The sequence below is a fragment of the Miscanthus floridulus genome, chromosome 14 (genome assembly GCF_019320115.1).
Source record: "Miscanthus floridulus cultivar M001 chromosome 14, ASM1932011v1, whole genome shotgun sequence".
Classification (NCBI taxonomy): domain Eukaryota; kingdom Viridiplantae; phylum Streptophyta; class Magnoliopsida; order Poales; family Poaceae; genus Miscanthus; species Miscanthus floridulus.
Window position 1 is genome coordinate 6,108,604 of NC_089593.1, and position 20,497 is coordinate 6,129,100.

The 20,497-nt window shown below is 42.0% G+C and overlaps 1 pseudogene; it reads left to right on the plus strand.

Moving 5' to 3' along the window:
* The first annotated feature begins 15,507 nt into the window (after positions 1–15,507).
* On the plus strand, positions 15,508–19,974 carry LOC136502866 (shaggy-related protein kinase gamma-like; annotated as a pseudogene).
* Positions 19,975–20,497: the final 523 nt, after the last annotated feature.

Consider the following 20,497-nt stretch of genomic DNA (forward strand, 5'->3'; position numbering starts at 1 on the left):
GACCAAAACTTTCTCCAAATCAACTTCCACCATTCAAGCTTGTAGATCATTTCATTAGCTTTCCAAAAAGTGCTAGATCATTAAAATCGGAGTTCAGAGCTAAGAGTTATGCCCAACATACGATAGGGTGGTGCTGCTGAAATTGGCACGTTGCAGGGGGTGGCAGTGCACCATGCAAGGGGTGGCGGTGCCACTGCCCTAGGCTGTCCACTGCACACCAGAAAGGGCAGTGCCACCCCTAGGAAGGGCTGCACATTGGGTACAAGTTTGGTTGTGTTTGTCGACCCTCAGACAATCCAAACTTGCTCTTTTCTTCTCCTTTTCTTCTCCAACTTCACCAAGTTGATCCAAATCAACTCCAACAACTTCTCCTTTGCAAATGTGACAACGCCACCAAGTGAACAACATCATATGTAAGTGTGTTAGCATTTTCACAATCATTTTCCAAAGGATTAGTCACTCAAATCACCACGCCACTCGATCCTAGCAACGATGCAAAGATAGATCACTCGAGTGGCACTAGATGACCGATATGCAAACAAATTTGCTCCTCTTAATAGTATGGCCACCTATCCTAAACCCGATCATAAACTTCTCTACACACCTATGACCGGTGAAATAAAATGCCCTATAGGTTATACCTTTGCCTTGTGCATTTCATTCCATCTCCTCCAATGTTGATGCAACACATGCACCAACCATATAACAAATGATATGATCCACTTCATATCATCACGTGACCTTGTTGGTTCATCGATCTTGACCTCACTTGCTTTTCACCGTTGCCTTCATCCATCGGCACCAAGTCTTGCTCAAGCTTCACCGCCACGTGGTCCATCGCTCCAAAGCCTCCAACTTGCCCTTCACGCTTACAACTGGTCCATGAAGCCAAGTCTTGTCTTGATCTTCTCCACCTTAGTCACATGACTTCATGTCATGTCTCATATGCAATGAGCTCCTTCATCACATGTGTGAGCCTTGCAACAAATCCAAGCCATCTCACACATGATGTACTTATGGACTAATCACCTATATATCTCACTCAAACACATATTAGTCCACCTAAGGTTGTCACTCAATTACCAAAACTAAACAAGGACTTTTCAATCTCCCTCTTTTTGGTAATTGATGACAACTCTATAAAGATATGGAAATTAAGCTCTTTTGGATTCATGTTGCTTGCCCAAGCAATTTTACCATGTGTAAATGATTTTGAACAAGTACCACAAACCCTAAGTGGTAGGATTAGCTCCCCCAACATATGTGCTAGAGTGTTTGGTTTGAAGCTCTCACATATGCATAGATTGAAATTGTGGGAGAGTAATTACTATCTTGGATGCTAAGGTGTAAAGAATTAACCTTTGATATGTGATACCAATCGGAGTTGCACTTTTAACACCATCCTTAGGATCATGAGTAGCTAGACAACAAAAACACCAGAAACCCCGTGAGATCAACATTATAAGCAAGGTTCTAGTACCACTTATAAAAATACAAGTCTAGTTATCATCCTATGCATGCTAGTTATCAAATCATCATTTAAGTTCTAGAACTAGCATACACCACACAAGCATACATATCAAATTTAAAAACTTATACAATGCAAGCAAGCACATGAATATGCACATATCAAATGCAACCAATCAAAGTTCATGAACTTGCTCTCCCTACTTGTGTGCTTCTCTTGTCCAAGACTTTTGATCCTTCTCAATTCCTCAATGTTGCTCCCTCTTTTTCCATTGTCCATGTCCAAATCCCCATTTGTAATATCTTTGTCTCAATCTCTCCCCCTTTGTCATCAATTTCCATAAAAGGTGTGTTTCTTTTGATACAAAGGATTGCATTGGGGTAGATGGTTGACACTTGAATCTTACATTTTTTATGGACACCACCACATATGTTGGAATGACACCACTTGTAGCCCTTGAGATACCTCATGTAGGATCTTTGACCTTGATACCAATTGGTGGGGCACCTCCCCCTATGTCATAGCATGGGTCATCCACTTGATAAACTTGAGCTCTTATATGTGAGGGAACTTGTTTCACTTGATGATCACTTAAAGTTGAGGATCACTTGTGGAACCACCGTCTTGTATGATTGATACCACGTGTAGAAATGTGATACCACTTGGAAGAATTTACTAGCATGGAACCACTTGTTGGATTTCTCAATAAAAACAATTTCTTGAATATTTGCTATCTTCATGAGTACCATTACAAGGATATCACTTGTAAGTCGATCTAGACACCACTTGTGAATACTTCTTGAAAATTTTGAGTCTACATACCACTTGAAACAACCAAACTAGATATTCATTTGTATTATTGTCTTGTTCTTGTACTCTTGTCACTATCATGAGCTTTTAATGTTGACTTGAACTAAAGTGATTTGCCTAAGCTTCCAAGTCTGGTTTAAACCAATGAGAAGCTTCTTCACACCTCTTACAAGGGTTATCTTGCCAATGTTGTACTTGTCACGTGTTAGCAATTAAAAATAGATCAAGCACTTGGGTTCACTAGCTCATGAACAAACTCATATACTACCACTAGATCAATTAACCATTCAAGTAATAGTGGTAGGCTTATGAATTTAAAACTTTCATTTGTCATGCATGATCCTAATAAGCATGTACTATATGCATTAACCGCATACTAGTAAAGAATGAAATGATCATGCACATTACTAATGATACATTTGCTATCTTGGAGTAGGAGGATAGTCATTAGATTCCAATTATGCTCTGCAATAGCGACATGAAAGTCCAATTTATAGCTTGGTGAAGACCAATCTTAGCATTTGAATTCCATTCTTCACCAATATAAAATGAATACCACTTATGATCAAGTATACTATCTTGTTGTGGTTGGCTTGCTTCTTTTCTTGATCAATGCTTGCATGAGAGTACCATTTGAATTTCAATAATTTGCTCTCTTTTGGGTGTTGCTTGCTTTCTTGATCAATCCTTTTGATTGCTTCAACTAAGCATCTCAAATATTGTTAGATTACCTACTTCCATGTTAGCCTTCTAAGTATCACACTTGGTTTACCTACCAAAGGTGGCAAGCCCCTACACATAGGGAGAAGTGACCTCTCCAAACAACCATTCTTGACACTCACTTGAAATGTGACTTAATTGATTGATCGATATGATGGACTTAATTAGATATGTAATCTTGAATCCTTCTTTAAGTCCTTTTCTTTCTACTTATTTAAGTCATTTTCTTTCTACCAAATGATTTCCAATTATCACTAGAACTTAAACTTTATCTTCCTCTTGAGCTTGGTCTTGATCTTCAATTTGAGTACCAAATATGTGCCAAGTACACTTCACAATCAAATGACCTTGTACTCATGACTTGTCATGCTTCTAGTTCAATCCAAAATCAAACTTAGGTACCTCAAACACTTATAAACATGTTTCCAACTTGAGGACCATTCAATCAAAGTGACTCTTGATTTATCCAATAATTGTTATTTTTCTGGCAGATTCTGTACCCTTCAAAGAAAAATACATACCTCCCAATGTACAGACCCAAATGCCACGAAATTTGGTGGATATTTGCTTCACTATGTTATCTAGCAGATATAAAAATTTAAGCTTCATTTGACTTCTAGATTGCTACCAGATTTCAAATCTTCCACTACTGCTACATGCTGAAAACTGTTGCACTATAGCTGACAAGATCTACTCCAAAACTAAAGCATCTCTTATCCAATTCTCATGAAATTTGTATAAAAACTAATGCCATAAGTCTGGAGCATTCATACCAAATTTCAAGCCAATCCAAATAGATTTGGTCACTCAAACTTAGACTTGATCACAGATAGCTCAGTTTTTCAATTATAGGACAGATTTCAACCAATTGAGCTATACTTCTTCAAATTGAATCAAACTTAAAATCAACTTGTTTGAATACTTTCATAAGACATATATCCATTCAATCCACTTACTAAAAGTTATCTCATGAACTTATCTAACTCAAATCAATCCAAACTTGATTACTAATCAATAAATCCATTCAAACATCTCATATCATGCAACATATGCATATTTATCCAACTCAATCAACTCATATGCACCCAAATGAATGAGATCAACTAGAGATATACCTTGGTTAGCTCATGATCATCCAATTAGCAAGCTTCAACTCATGTATATGCAAACCATCAAATATATCCAATCACCATCACAACTTGATCTTTGCACTTATATGTTGTAGCACATTTGGACTTCGCTAACTTGTCATGGCATTGGGATAATGATCATTGCTCTTCAATTCTTGGCTCAATCATGTGATCAACAAAATAAATACCACTTAAACCAAGTCTCCAATGCCGATGGTATCTACAAATATTCATCCACTTTTTGATGGTACCCAAACTAGTTTGGGTCCTCTCAAGTTAGGTGCAACATACTTAGGCATAGTCTTAGTATGAATAGCGGGATATTTTGCAATTGCAACCAATGAGGTACCATTGCCATTCTTTCTAAGCACATCATTATCATCAATTGAAATAGGCTTAGAATTATTATCTAGGGGACATGAGTTAGCCATGTGTCCTCTTTCCCGGCATGAGTAGCACTTTCTCTTTCTTTTTGATTGAGCCTTCTCTTCCTTGCTAATGTCATGCTTCCCATTGCCTTGCTTCTCCTTGTTTGCTTGAGCCTTCTTCTCAAGCTTGTTTGGACAACCCGAAGCTAGGTGGCCCAATATATCACAACTATGGCACTTGATATGTGCAATCATCTTCATCTTTTCTTCTTTGTTCTTGCTCACTTTTTTGCGTCTTGATTCATCCATGGACGCATTACTCTTTCTCTTGCTTTTCCACCCCTTCTTGTTTTCTTCTTCTTTGTCTTCCCCAAATCATCACCATCTTCATGGTTGATCTTGTCTTGCACTTGGGGCTTTTCTTCTTGCTCAACTTGTGGCTTTGGTTGAGGCTTCTCTTGTTGCTTCACCACTTGCTAGGTTGGGCACATAGAGGTGAGATGATCCCATGTGCGGCACTTGAAGCACTTGACATGCTTTAGCCTCTCTTCTTCTTTCTTTGACTTGAGCTTTTCTTCATTTGGGCAACCATTTGCAAGATGTCCCACTTCATGGCATTTGAAGCACATGAAATAAGAGAGCTTTTCTTGTTCTTGCTTCTTCATTTGTCTTTCATATATTTTCTTGCCCCATCTCTTGCCCTTGATCTTGCTCTTGTTGAAGCCAATGCCACTCATGTCACCATAGCTTCTTTTGTTGTTCAACATATGCTCGAAGGTGACTTGAGAGTTGTAGTACCTCTCTAACTTATTGCTTAATTTCTTCACTTATTCATTGAGCTCATTGTTCTCCTTCAAAAGGTTAGTCTCACAAGACATAGAAGTAGAACAAGCATCTATATGTGAAGAACATGGCATAGCTAGTAAATCATCACAAGAGGTGGATACATTCTTCTTGCCTACATCACAAGGGTTAGCAACAATATGTGATTGATCAATTGACCCATGTGATGAGCTCTCACTAGTTTTAATCTTTTCATTGGAAAGATCTTTAGTGAGAAAAGCATGGTCTTGTACCAAGTTATCATGAGCAACACTAAGTTCCTCATGAGCTAATTTTAGCTCCTCATGTGAACAAGTAGTGATATAAAGTAGATGCTTTTGTTGTTCACATGTGGTCTTTAGAAAAGAGTTTTCATTTTTCAATTTCTCGGTTTTAGCCATCTCTTTTTCTAAAGCTTTGATCATGCAACCATATCTATCTAGAAGCTCCTCATATGAATCAAGATTAATCACATTTTCATTAGATACCTTAGTGTCACCTTGTGACATGAAGCAATGTGATGTAGTTGGAGAGATTGAAGAAACATGACTCTCATAGCCCGAGCATGATCCATCATCATCACCATCAATCTTGTTAAGTGATCTTGTGGTAGAATCATCATCATCATTATCATCACTTGACCATGAGGTGGAGCAATCTTCCACAATCACCAAATTATGGTCATGCTCAACACACTCGTGCATCTCCTCCTTGGGCTCATCCTTATTGTCAGAGACCGTCCCATATTTCTCATTGAGATAACTCCAAATCTCATGAGCGGTCTTCATGTCAATGATCTCTCCAAATATGCTATCATCCAAAGATCTATACATGATGTCAATAGCTTGGGTGTCGAGATCTAGGCATTTCTCTTGTGCTTGAGTTAGATTATTTTCATCCAACACATGAGAAAAGCCTACATCTACCATCCACCACATTTGAGGGCAAATAAACTTAAAATTGCATATCATCTGATTTTTCCACCGTGCAAAGTGTGTGCCATAAAAAATGTGTGGACAATCAACATCTAGACCATAAGTCGCCATCCTCTAGGGTCGGTGAAGACCACAAATGAGAGACCTAGCTCTGATACCACGTGTAGGGTCAAGATGGCGGACTAGAGGGGGGTGAATAGTCTTTTCTAAAATTAATCATGCCGGCTAATTGAAACAAATGCGGAATTAAAACTATCGGTCTAGCCAAGACTACACCCCTCTATCTAAGTTCACAAGAACCTTATAAAGATCCTAATTAGGCAACAAAGGTGTCGGGCTGGCTAGAGCTCACCAAATCAATTTTAGAGCAAGGTCACACAAACCTATGCACCTAGTACTTCAAGCAGGGGGAGCTCCTATACAACTAGTATGCAAAAGCACAAAGCCTAAGCTCACTAGCAATGCTCAATAACAAGGCAACTAATGCCAAATTAGAAAATTACTTAGCTACACAAATTAAGCAAAGTAACTAACAAGGTTACTCAAACCAAATTAGCCACGCAAGGGAGCTACTTCTATGCTACATAGGCAAGAAGATAACTAGCAAGCTACACAAGCTAACTAATTACAAGAGCAACTACACAAGCACAATGTATAAGAAAGTAACTACAAGCTTGTGAAAGGGAATGCAAACCAACGGGGTGACAAGGATGATACGATTATTTTTATCCCGAGGTTCACATGTTTGCCAACACGCTAGTCCCCGTTGAGACAAGCTCTAAGGTTGCCGCTAGTCCTCTTGCTAGTGGTGACCCGCAAGTCACACTCTCCCATGTGGAGTGCTTACCACAGGATCTCGCTCTACTAGAGTTGCTCTTCGCAGCTCCCATGGGGTGAACACAATATCTATAACGACCCGAGATCCGTCACAACCAAAGCAAACATTTTTGGATATCAAGGGGAGCCAACTACTATGGTTTCATCGGAAATCCATGTCATGTCACGCAACATGAAATACCAAACTCCGTTGATATACCCGACGTAGAAGAAGAGAACCTCGACCTAGACTGGAGTTCGTCCTATTGCCCTCATCAACACCGATCACATCTCAAGAACACCTATGGGAGTGATACAATAAGCATCAACATCCGTGGCTCAGTGACTCAACCAATTCAGCACAAGACAAAGACTACCGGACAGCCCACCATTTTACCGGACCATCGATGAACACTGAGCAGCAGCAGAAAAATGGGAAATGAGTTGTTTGCCACTTAAGTGGGTGGGACCCACATGTCAGCTCAAACTAGAAGAGATATTTCTTAGCTCAAGCCTCACTCTCTCCCTCATCCATTCATTTGCAATACTCTCCCTCTCTCTCTAACCCTCATAAGCAAGGGAAGAACCCTAGAACTAGAGAGAGAAAGGAAGAGAAGAGGAAGAAAAGGAGGGGAAGAAGAAGAGCACTAGCACCTATCCATTGATCTCACCAACATCCTCAACCCACTCATGCTTGGAGTTGTTTTGCTAGTAGAGAATCCATCATGCATGGAGAAGATGATGGATGGAATGATTTGCATATGGAAAGGGAGGAAGCTTGGATGGAAGAAGGATCGGATCTTCAACCTCCTATTGTGGAAGCTTTCAATCTCAGAAGCCAACAATCTTCGTCTCAATCTCAAGGTTTATCTCTTTCTCATGAGTCTTGATTTGATTCCTAAGCTCTAGCTACACTTAGTATAACCAGCCCAAAATCTAGTTAATTTGAGCCTAGTAAGCTACCCTAGGAATGTTTGGCACATGCATGATACACAACTCCACAAATCTAAGCTTGAACCCTAAGATCGCCCAAGAGCATAGGTTCTGTCGCCCGATTGATGGAGTGTCCATCAACTAGATGGAGTGTCCATCAAAACCCCAAGGAGCCATTAGGAAACCTTACCCATAGCCAATTTGGACTACCAGAGTGTCCGTGGTACCCCATGGAGTGTCCATTGAATTATAAGAGCAGTAACCCAGCAACCCGAGAGCACCTAGTTCCTAGCGGAGCGTCCGTCACCTATGGCAGAACATCCAATGATTTATAAGGAGCTACACCCCAGCAACCCAAGGATACCCAGATGCTACCAGAGTATCCATGATCTCCATGGAGTATCCATCAACCTGAACCAAACCAAACCAACTTGACACTCAGCATAGCGGAGCTTCCGTCAGTAGGACGGAGTGTCCGACAGTACACAAAGGGTATAGGATTGTTTAGCAAGCCTACCCAAGAAGCTAATGGTACTAGTGTATACCCTTTTCCAAGTGGTGCAATGGTAGATCCATAGATAGATGTTTCTCCCCAAGTTCTCAGCGTTAGCCTATGCACCAACACCCTTTCTTGTTATCTCAATCGTCGATGTACCCCCTCAGACATGTCTCTCGTATTCTTTTAGGACCGTCCCAAGTGAAGATCGCATAGTGTACGAACTATCATCGTTAGCTTCTAGATGCCTGAACGGCAACACCAACAGGCAGGCACCCCACTATTATGAACCCTACTTTGGATACTTATCAAGTTGTATTATGAGTTATGCATTGCATGTAGAGTTGGATAACGATATCTCTCACACTATACTTAGAGTTCCTTCTTAATCTGTTAGAAGCCTCTCACCTCAACAATGGGAATAGGAACACGTAATTGCTTACTGCTTAGTTGTTTAGGCAAGGGTAGAAGTCGAGCATGAGAAAGGAACTCATACTCGTGCATGTAGGATGTTATGCCTAGATAATTAACTATTAAAACCAATGAGGGTACAACTTGACTCACCTTACTACTCTAGCTAAGGAATAATATCCCTAATGTGATAATCCTGATGATAACCTAGATATTTTGCTCATGCGAGGGGTAGGTCGTCGTGAGTGTGGGATCTCAGATGACATATCTCATGGAGCAGTAAGGACCGTGTATTGGGATATGTAAGTTCGAGTAATGACCCGTACAGACCACATGTCGAGGATGGGGTTGACAAGTCAAGTAACTAATTGCGACCTGTTTATTCATGAAATTGGCAAGGGGGTGGCGTCGGTCGGGAATGTCTTGGACATTGATCGGGAACCCAGTTGAACCTTTCATCGGACACTTGGGCCAGATTAGGGAAAGGTTGGAAGACGTGAGGCAACCCTTACTCTCACGCAAGGGTATGGTGGTTAGTCTTGTTCTTTCATGTGGGTACAGTTGTACAGAGTCTTAAAAGCCTAAAGTCCCTTGGGACAGAACTATTCGGTTGTTCTTTCTTTCTATACCCATGGTAGTATGAATGATGGACTATGAGCACCTTTGTTATAATGGTAAATGCTTTAATTCTAACGTTGAGCATAGCATATCATACTCTTAATGAACATCATTTCTTTCCGTACTTGTACAAATACCTGATAATCATCCTATGCATGCACCAAATATTATATGTTGGAATTAAGCCCTACGAGTACACAATGTACTCACGGCGCTGCCGTTAAGTTGTTTTGTAGGTGGTCAAGACATTATCTCTAAGACTAGCTCTGATAATGCAAAGTCTGCAGACCTTGGATTGGACGTACTCCAAGATGAGTTGCATGTAACCCAATGTATGGATGAGCGACTAGAGATATAACCTAGAGTAGAGTTAAGTCTAGTTAGATTGTTGAAGTCAGTAGTAACCTCTCATTCTTAAGCATATTTGGTTATCAATAATGTTTTAACCTCAACCATGGTCAAAGACTAGAATGTATAAGTGGCGGAGTTGCTTGGTATGCCTTGTATCAGGTATGTGTGTGTAACTCAGTGTAAAGATCCTAAAGAGGAGTTGCTACGTGCGCTCCTGGGTGACCTCTCAACGCTATTTCACTTAAATTGAGTTGGTCAAGTGGATGACACTTGATTTAGGTGGATTAGCGCGGTGAGATCCCCATAATACCCCTCACAATCACTTCTCCAGAGCACCACATGATCTTCCTTGCGTGCTTCGATGGAGACTACCACCAAGCCATCTAGGAGGTGGCAACCTCCAAGAGTAACAAGCACCACCGGCTTACAACTCGATCACCTAGTGCCACTCAATGCAATGCACTAGAAATCACTCACTTCTTAATTGGATCGCACTCTTGCAAGCACAAGTGAGTTAGAGGGCTCTCAAACCAAGCACACACAAGGGCAACACATACCCAAGGTGCTCAGCCTCAGCCAAGCCTAAGCTCCACCTCTATTTATAGCTCCCAAGCCAAATAGAGCCGTTGGAGCCAAGTAGCACATTTCTGCATGGTCACCGGACAGCAACGTGTGGGCACTGGACATAGGGTGGCAATGTCCAATGGTCGAATTGCAACAGCTATTTCAAACTAGCTGTTGGGACCCTGGCATCGAACATAGGGGGGCGGTGAACCGCCCTAGGGGTGGCGGTGCCCCCCGACGAGTTTTCCCCCTCTCTAGAAAAAGGGGCGGTGCCACACCGTCATGGTCACTAGACGGTCTGGTGACCAAAACTTTCTCCAAATCAATTTCCACCATTTAAGCTTGTAGATCATTTCATTAGCTTTCTAAAAAGTCCTAGATCATCAAAATCGGAGATCGGAGCTAAGAGTTATGCCCAAAATATGAAAGGGTGGTGCTGCTGAAATTGGCACGTTGCAGGGGGTGGCGGTGCACCATATAAGGAGTGGCAGTGCACTGCCTATGGGGTGGCGGTGCCACCGCCCTAGGCTATTGGTTCATTGATCTTGACCTCACTTGCTTTTCACCGTTGCCTTCGTCCATCGGCGCCAAGTCTTGCTCAAGCTTCACCGCCATGCGGTCCATCACTCCAAAGCCTTCAACTTGCCCTTCATGCTTGCAACCGGTCCATCAAGCCAAGTCTTGTCTTGATCTTCTCCACCTTAGTCACGTGACTCCATGTCATGTCTCATATGCAATGAGTTCCTTCATCACATGTGTGAGCCTTGCAACAAATCCAAGCCATTTCACCTCCATGGCATAGGTTGCTCACACATGATGCACTTGTGGACTAATCACCTTTATATCTCACTCAAACACATATTAGTCCACCTAAGGTTGTCACTCAATTACCAAAACCAAACAAGGTTCTTTCACCTATGTCAAGGGCAATCTTTTCTGCTTGTCTACACATTGGCACCGGTCATGTCCAGTCTCTCACGGCATACTCAGATGCGGACTGGATAGGGTGTCCCAACTCCCGTTGCTCCATGTTGGGCTACTATGTCTACCTCAGCGACAACTTGGTGTCTTGGTCGTCCAAGTGTTAGAACACTATCTCTCACTCCAGTGCTCAAGAATAGTACCATGCCATTGCTGAGTGCTACTGGTTGCGCCAGCTTCTCTAGGAGCTCCATCTACCGCTACCCTCTACCATGGTTGTCTTCTATGACAACGTCAGTGTTGTATATATGATAGCTCACCCCATTCATCATCACCAGACCAAGCACATTGAGATCGACATTCACTTCGTCCACGAGAAGGTTGCGATTGGTGAAGCTCGTGTTCTGCATGTGTCGTCCTCACATCAGTTCGTGAATATCATGACAAAGGGCCTACCTGTGCAGTTATTTAACTGATTTTTGGTCCAGTCTATGTGTCCATGAACCTCCTACTATGATTGTGGGGGTGTTAGATATGTATATATCTAGGGGTCTAACTATAATTGTACTGAAGTCCTTGAGACTATATATATGAAAATCTCCCTATTCTTTTCTACACTTGAGATCCGTCTATTCCCTGTGCTACGAAAGGCAGTCATTTGTGTAGGCTATCTTAGCCACCATCTCAGTCATCATCTTCTACAATTCCTATTTTATCTCAGCTTGACTTTCTTCCATCTTGTAGAGCCTCTCCCAAGTTGTCCTCGTGAAGAAGTACCCACCACCACCTGATACTGTGAGCATGATACATCTTCCTAGGCCTTCAATGATAGTACCCTTAACCCTGCAGTCACAAATGCATATCAGCCTAAAATTAGAAACACTCATAAAAGGACTCAACAAGAACAACTAAGAATGGGTCAAAAACTGATACAAAATAGTAAATCTGTAAAGTTATCTCCATCACTCTCCAAAAAAGCAACTTACTTATATAACATGCGATGCATTTCTTAACAAAATCTACCAAGTAATGCATTAAGCATGGTTGAAATCGATCTTGAGTTCCAGCTGGGTTTAGCGACTCAAGGTACCGCTTGAAATTGGTGGACCTATAGGGAGGTATGGGGGTGTCATTTTTGCAATAGCATCGAACCTCTGGTCGAGACCATTCCATTTGTTTCTTGAGAATGTCTTCAGCTGTCTACTCTCATTGAATGTCACAGAGGGGATCCACAACCCTGACTTGCTTTGTATAGGACGTGAATAGTTTGGTGTCAACTTAGAAGTAATTAAACATAAAAAAGGAACAAAATCTCCTACAACTAAAAAGAACAAAAGTAAGACTATTTTTTCATGCGACTTTTTTTGGGGTCGCTCTTCCCTCCCGTCCATGCGACAATCGCTCCGTCGGTCCGCACCTCCCTTGCGATAACGCGCGTAGGCAAACAGGATGTATATACTACGGTCCCTCCTCTCTCTCTATCCCCATCAGTCTCTCCCTCTCCATCCCGACGCGAGCAGGGGCGACGGGCGAGAGCCGGGTGCGGCAGCAACGGTGGCTGCCCTCCTCCTCCGCCGCCCTCCCTCACCTGCCTCTCACCTCCATTTCTCCATCCCCTTCCTCTCTCTCCCCTTCCCTCCCGATGCTACGGCAGGCGCGAGGCAGCGGCAGGTGCCAGGCGACGGCGCCCCTGTGGGGCTCGGTGGCCCCCTCCCTCTCCCCCATCCTCCATGCGGCCGCCTCAACGCCTCCTCCCGCTGGGGAGCTTGTGCTCCTTTGCTCGACGAAACCCTAGGTGCCTGTGCGGCGGCGGCGGCGGCGGTGAAGCTCGGCGACTGGATTTGACGGTGACTCACCCTCTTCTTCTCCTCCTTCATCCCATGGCTCCTCCCCCAGATCCTCTCTCCCTCGCGTTTTTTGGAGCGGCAGATCCTCACAATAATTTCTATGGCAATTGAGAACAGTAGATTCTAAAGCTTTTGCTGATTTTATTCCCTTTAATATTTTATTTTCTATTATCTGAATTAAAATCTGCTGGTGTGTTCAAAATAATACCTCTAGGTTAGTAAAAATGGTTACATGTACAATCTTGATATATTACTGTGCATTGATTTGTCATCTCCTCGTAATGGATTGTGTCCATTCATTGAAAGAGCAGGAAGGCCAGTGACCTTTTTATGCCATTTTTTCCTTGTGTGATTTACGATATTGATTGGTTAGTGCATATGTCCATGTCCTCCTTCTAGGAGATTCCTGTTTAACTGAAACCAATGAGTTTCCAGAAAGAATGATGCTCTATTTTTAATGTCATGCCAGTTTTATCTCTATCTACACTAATGGACTCCATTTTATTTATTTCCTGATGTTTTCTGATGTGCATACCATTTTAGATCCAGACATTTTTACTAAGTGTAGTTACCTAATACTTTAGTTTTGAAACCAATTTTATTTTTCATAATAGGGGGGTTCGCTACTTGCAAAGAATTTATATGGCAAGAGTTTGATTTCCAACTGTGCAGTTTCTTATTTAACAAACTCTGACATTGGAAACTGATGGCTGATTGAATCTCAGGACCGTAGGAATTGGAAAATCATTCATGTCTAACTCTGATTAGTTTCACTTTAGAAGTGTGAGGAAGTTGCCTTAAGCTTCCTTGAAAAACAAAAAACATTTTAAGAATTTACCATGTTCTGAACATTTTTGTTAGTCTAGCAATCTCATCCTCAGATGGGTTTTCTTTAATGATCTAGAGAGAACAAACAAATTAGTGTTGCACATGTAGGACAGCAACAACCATTCTTCATGAACCCTTTGTTTCTGTAATTTCGTTTTGAATGAAACTGTTGAACTTGCCTAAGTACAATCACCTGAATTTGCAATTTGATATTTTGGAGCCATTTGGTGCATAAGTAGAATTTCTATAGCATACAGTCTTCTTGCTCAGGTCTGAATTTTGAGTTGTAAGCAAATGTGAAATACATAGTTGAAGTGAACTCACTGACTACTAATTACTCAAATACAGTGAATTAGAATGCTTGTGACATTCTCTAATCATGTCTGCTTTTTTTTTCTTAGAGTTCTACACATACAAGCAACACTTGAGTAATTATTAGTGTGTTACTGTACTGATAAGTTTCATGCACAAGTGCCGGCTGGCATGCAGCACCGGCCATTAGATCACTCATATAAATGCTGTCACATATCTCTTCTCTAAGCCCTCGAGAACTGTTTTATGGATTTTTTATTGTATCGTTAAGGCTATAAAAATGAATGCTTCCACTATGGTCGTATGGTCTAATTCTAATAAACCTGACCATGGGGCAGGACTCCTGCTGCAATTCCTAATGCATAATGTGGATACCTCTCTCTTGCTAGATCTTGCGATGTTATTTTGTTTTTCTTTTATTTACATGCTACACGAATTTGATGTCGACCACAGAGTTTCTCTCAAATTTTTTAACTACTGAAAGCCTCGGTTGCTTGAACTTGCTCCAATTTCGTTTTATGAATTACCCTGTTTACTTCTATAATGTTGGATTGGGTGACATGGCTTATCTTCATGCGAATAACTTGATACAGCTCAGAAATCTCAGATTGACCAATACAAAACAATCAAGATTACATAATTTATTAAATACCAGTCTTTAGTAGGAAAAAAATGAAAAGGGCACAAAATGCTAACATGGTTGTTGTCAAATTTTTTAGCCTGCAAATCGGTGAGTACTCAAGTTCCAAGATAATGAGTTACTACATAGTACTTGCTTGTGCCACTACTGCAACTATAGGCCATTATTAGGCATTTGGATATCTACAGTGTTATCTCTGTCAGTACTGCCAACATCTTCCTTTCTTTTTTTGTTATATCTCAGGGACCAACCTTGTTTGGGGGATACACCGTCTAAATCCATGCACCAATCATCGAGTGTTGGCATGCAACGATCATAAGAAGTAGAAACTAAAGCACGGTCTGCCCACAGCCAAGTAGTCAGGTTTATGAAATAATGGTCATTCCCTGAATATTTTCAGGATTATAATTTTGTTGTTTAGTGATCATCATATCTGCTTGCAGAATTTCACTTCTACTTACAATTACAATTACTAGCTACTTCTGCAATTGTTATTTAGCCTAGTTCAGGAGGACCATGTCATAGAGAAGAAAGAAGAAGAAACCATATGCCTTGATGCATTTTAACTGATTTTAAGGTCAGCAGGCCTAAATCTTGGAATGTTCAAATTGCAATGTCTGTAAAGCTTAGGTTGCCATGTTTTTCTAAGGACATACAAGCATGGCTCTTACATGCATTTGATATATGTAGGTTGGTGTCCCCCCCTTTGAAAGGTCCTTGTGTGGTTTTGGTAATTGAGTGACAACCTAGGTGGACTAATTGTGTTTATGTAAGATACACATGTGATTAGTCCACATGTACATATATGTGAGCAACTATGCCATGAAGGTGAAAATGGCTTGGAGATGTTGCAAAGCTCACACATGTGATGATGAAGGAGCTCATTGCAAATGAGACATGACATTGAGTCATGTGATCAAGGTGGAGAAGATCAAGACATGACTTGGCTTGATGGACCGGTTGCAAGCGTGAAGGGCAAGTCGGAGGCTTTGGAGCGATGGACCGCATAGTGGTGAAGCTTAAGCAAGACTTGGCACCGATGGACGAAGGCAACGGTGAAAAGCAAGTGAAGTCAAGATCGATGAACCAATATGATCACGTGATGATATGAAGTGGATCATATCATTGTTGATCATGTTGGTGCATGTGTTGCAACAACATTGAAGGAGATGAAATGAAATGCGCAAGGCAAAGGTATAACCTAGGGCATTTTATTTCACCGGTCATAGGTGTGCAGAGAAGTTGATGACCGGGTTTAGGATAGATGGCCGTACTATCAAGAGGGGCAAACTTGTTTGTATATCGGTCATCTAAGTGCCACTCGAGTGATCTAACTTTGCATCATCGTTAGGATTAAGTGGCGTGGCAAGTTGAGTGGCTAATCCTTTGGGAAATGATTGTGAAAATGCTAACACACATACACATGGTGGTGTACACTTGGTGGTGTTAGCACATTTGCAAAGGAGAAGAAATTGGAGTTGATGTGGATCAACTCGGCGATGAAACGGAGGCGAGAAGGGTTTGAAATTCCACCGGCGGAGTGTCCACCCGTAGAGTGTGGACAGTCCGACGGTGCCACTGGCGCCCTATACAGAAAAGACAGGGACTCACAGAGTAGACCGGACGTTGGTCACGTGGTGACCGGACGCTGGGGTCCTGCGTTCGGTCAGTGGCTACCGAGAGCGTGCAGGCGTCGATCTTCGACCTGACGCTGGCGCTGGAAGTGACCGAATGCTGGCAGGGTGCGTCCGGTCAGGCTGACGTACGGTGACGTAGGCAACGAAGAAAAGTTGGAGAAGGACCGGACGCTGATGTTGCGTCCGATCGTGACCGACCGGACGCGTCCGGTCGCGACTGGTACCTTACTGGAAACGACCAGACGTTGGGGTTGCTGCGTCCGGTCAGTTTGAGCAGCTGCGTCCGGTCATCACTTGACCGTTGAGATTAAGTGACTGAGGTTGAATGGAGGCGACACGTGGCGAGCATCCGTTGACCGGACGCTGAGGTCCTACGTCCGATCGATACGACCGGAGCGTCCGGTCGTCCCGAGTTTTGCCCAGTGAAGGGGTAACGGCTAGTTTAGCCCGTGGGGCTATAAATAGAAGGTGGCCTCGGCCATGGCTAGGGCTGAGCACCTCGGGGGACTTTGTGTCCATGCTTGTGAGTGCTTGGGAGCCCTCCATCTCACATATGCTTGATAGTGATCATCCGATTGTGTGAGAGAGCAATTCTAGTGCGATTGCATCGTGAGGTTGCATCGAGGGCACTAGGTGATCGAGTTGCAAGCCGGTGGTGCTTGTTACTCTTGGAGGTTGCCACCTCCTAGACGGCTTGGTGGTGGTCTCCGTCGAAGCCCGCAAGAAGCTTGTGCGGTGCTCCGAAGAAGAGCTTTGTGAGGGGCATTGTGCTCACCCCGCGGGAGCCGCGAAGAGCAACTCTAGTTGAGCGTGTCATTGAGCTACCCTCACTTTCGGGGTAGGTTCTTGCGGTGCCTGACGTGCGGGCTTGGCGAGTGATGCCAATTAGCCGCCGAATCACCAAGTGAGCGGTCGACACAACGGGGACTAGCATGTTGGCAAACATGTGAACCTCGGGAGAAAAATCATCGTGTCAACCTTGTTCTTCCCGTTGGTTTGCATTCTCGTTACACAAGCTTGTAATTACTTTTATATACATTGTGCTTGTGTAGTTGCTCTTGTAATTAGTTAGCTTGTGTAACTTACTAGTTACCTTCTTGCTTGTGTAGCATAGAAGTAGCTCCCTTGCATGGCTAATGTGGTTTGTGTAACCTTATTAGTCACATTGCTTAATTTGTGTAGCTAAGTAATTGCGCTCCCTAATTTGGCATTGATTGCCTTGTTATTGAGCATTGCTAGTAAGCTTAGATAGCTTTGTGCTTTTGCTTACTAGTTTGTATAGGAACTCTCTTGTTGTTTAAAGTACTAGTGGCATAGGTTTGTGTGACCTTACTTCTAGAATTGGTTAGGCGAGCTCTAGCTAACCCGGCACCTTTGTTGCTTAATCAATATCTTTGGAAGGTGCTAGAGAACATAGATAGAGGGGTGTAGTTTTGGCTAGACCGATAGTTATAATTTCGCACTTGTTTCGTTTAGCCGACGCAATTAATTTTAGAAATGACTATTCACCCCCCCCCCTCTAGTCCGCCATCTCGACCCTACACCCTCCCCCAGCACGAACTAGTGCAGGTGCTCCACGCAGAACCGCTGATCGTCGTTTTGTCGGCTCACAGGTTCGCTTCCTCTCCCGCTCCCCCTTTCTCCTCACCTCTCCTTGCCGGACCTGCCTCTCCCAATGCTCTCAGTCCTCATGGAAGCGGTCTTCCTGACACCTTTGTGCTTTTCCTTTTTTTCTTTGAGTATCTTCAATTTGATATACAATTATAGCTGCTCACGGTTTTTTTATATACGATATGGCTCATGTTTTTTTGTAAATTCGATATACGATTATAGTTGCTCTTAATGTTAAAAAAGGTTTGTGGCATTTTCATATCGTCTTGCCAAAAACGTGTCTGCTTAAATCTATTAGGTATTTTTCGTTCGGTTCTACGGTAACTGATGAACAAATTTCTTATTGCATCTTGATTAGCCTTCCTGGTCAATTCTCATACACATCAGGTTAAGATTTGCGATTTTGGGACTGCTAGCAAATTGGTACACTTCTCTCTTTTAGTTTATTCCTGCTGAATATATTCATGGGTTTAATAAAGTGAAATATACATTTCAATTCCATGGCGAGCCTAACATATCGTACATTTGCTCGCGGTATTATAGGGGGCCTGAACTAATATTTGGAGCTACGGAGTATTACTGCTGTGATTGATATCTGCTCTGTTGGTTGTGTATTGGCTGACCTTCTAATTGGTCAGGTATATCATCTGAATCCTAGCTTCACCTTTCCTCCATGCTTCGAACTGATTATTATGCCAACCATTTTCTGAGAGGGAAATAATTTTGTTTTATCGTTGTAAAATCTTTGTCTTTTTTGGGGGTCAAAGATTACTATATAAACTACAAAATTGCATTTTTGGATTTCATGGACATTAGGATTTGATCAGCTCACTATTAATTGAGATACTTTTAATCTGTTGACAGTTTTGTTGATGTCCACTAGGTCCCTCCAATTGCAGTCTTTGTTTCCCTGTGGAAGCGGTCTTGGTCAGCTGGTGTAAATAATAAAGGTTTGCATCTGCTAACGAATTATGTCATCAAATCACCGCTGATACTTTGTACAATGAATGTTTCTCCTTTTCTCTTTTATCCAAGAATTTGGGTACTCCAACTAGAAAAGAGATCAGGTTCATCAATCCAAAATATTCTGACTTCAAGCTCCCTCAGATAGCAGCCCTTCCATGGCACAATGTTAGGTATCTCTAATCTCTATGGTATTTTTCATTCCAGCTGTATTCAGTTGATCAGCTCACCCACGTTTGTTTTTCTGTCTAGCTTTTTGGTAAGTGCATGCCACCTGAGGCTGTTGAGCCTGTATCAAGGCTACTTCAGAACTCACCAAATGTGCGCTGCACCGCTGTAAGAACTAATTTGATATTATAACTGACCAATTAGCGAATCCAAATTAGGCCAGATGTGTCGCTATTGATACTAAGCTTTATATTTTCCCTCGGTTGAACCAGTTATATGCCGGTTGTAATATAAAACAGTAGTATCTCCTCATGTTCGTTTTGTTATGGACATGAGTCGGTGGCCTTTCTATGTTTGGAGAAGTGCGAGAGCTTTGAAACTCAGTACTCTCTCATCAAAGATATTTAATTATATTTTCAGGTTGATGCTTCTGTCCATCCATTCTTTGATGAGATGCGGGATCCCAATGTCTGCTTGCCAAGTGGACGGCCACTGCCACCGTTGTTTGACTTCTCAGCAGCTGGTAACTTCTCGATACACTTAACGATGTCGTTGTTTCATTGTACTCTTGTCTAAAAACACATTTGGAATTAACTTAGGCGCATCATGGAAATGTCTATAAAGTAGAGTTTGTAAGCCTGTGACGTCGCGCTCTCCATGACTGTTAATTTCACAAACTTTGCTTTTTGATTAACCGTACCTTTAACGTTGATATTTAATTTTTACAGTATTGTTATCTTATCGTGCGATCCGTGTATTTTTAGTACAAAATGTTAGCTATCCCGTAGCAACGTACGGACACGCTACCTAGTCAAGCATAAAAGAAGAAACATAAGCAGAGTTTGATGACATACATAGGCACAAAACCAAAATTTGCTGACAGACCAGAACATGAATTGGGCCAAAAGAATACTTCAGTTCCTGCAATTGATTAAATGATAAATCAAGGATTAATTATACAACAAAATTTGATGACATAAATAAGCAGAAACGGAAGGTCCCCATGCGGAAAGGGTTTATCTAAATTAGCCCTCAATTATACCAAAAGCTAAATTAGCCCCAATTACACTAGAAAACTAACCAATGACACCTAAATCGCAGAAAATTGTGGATCTTATGTAATCGCGG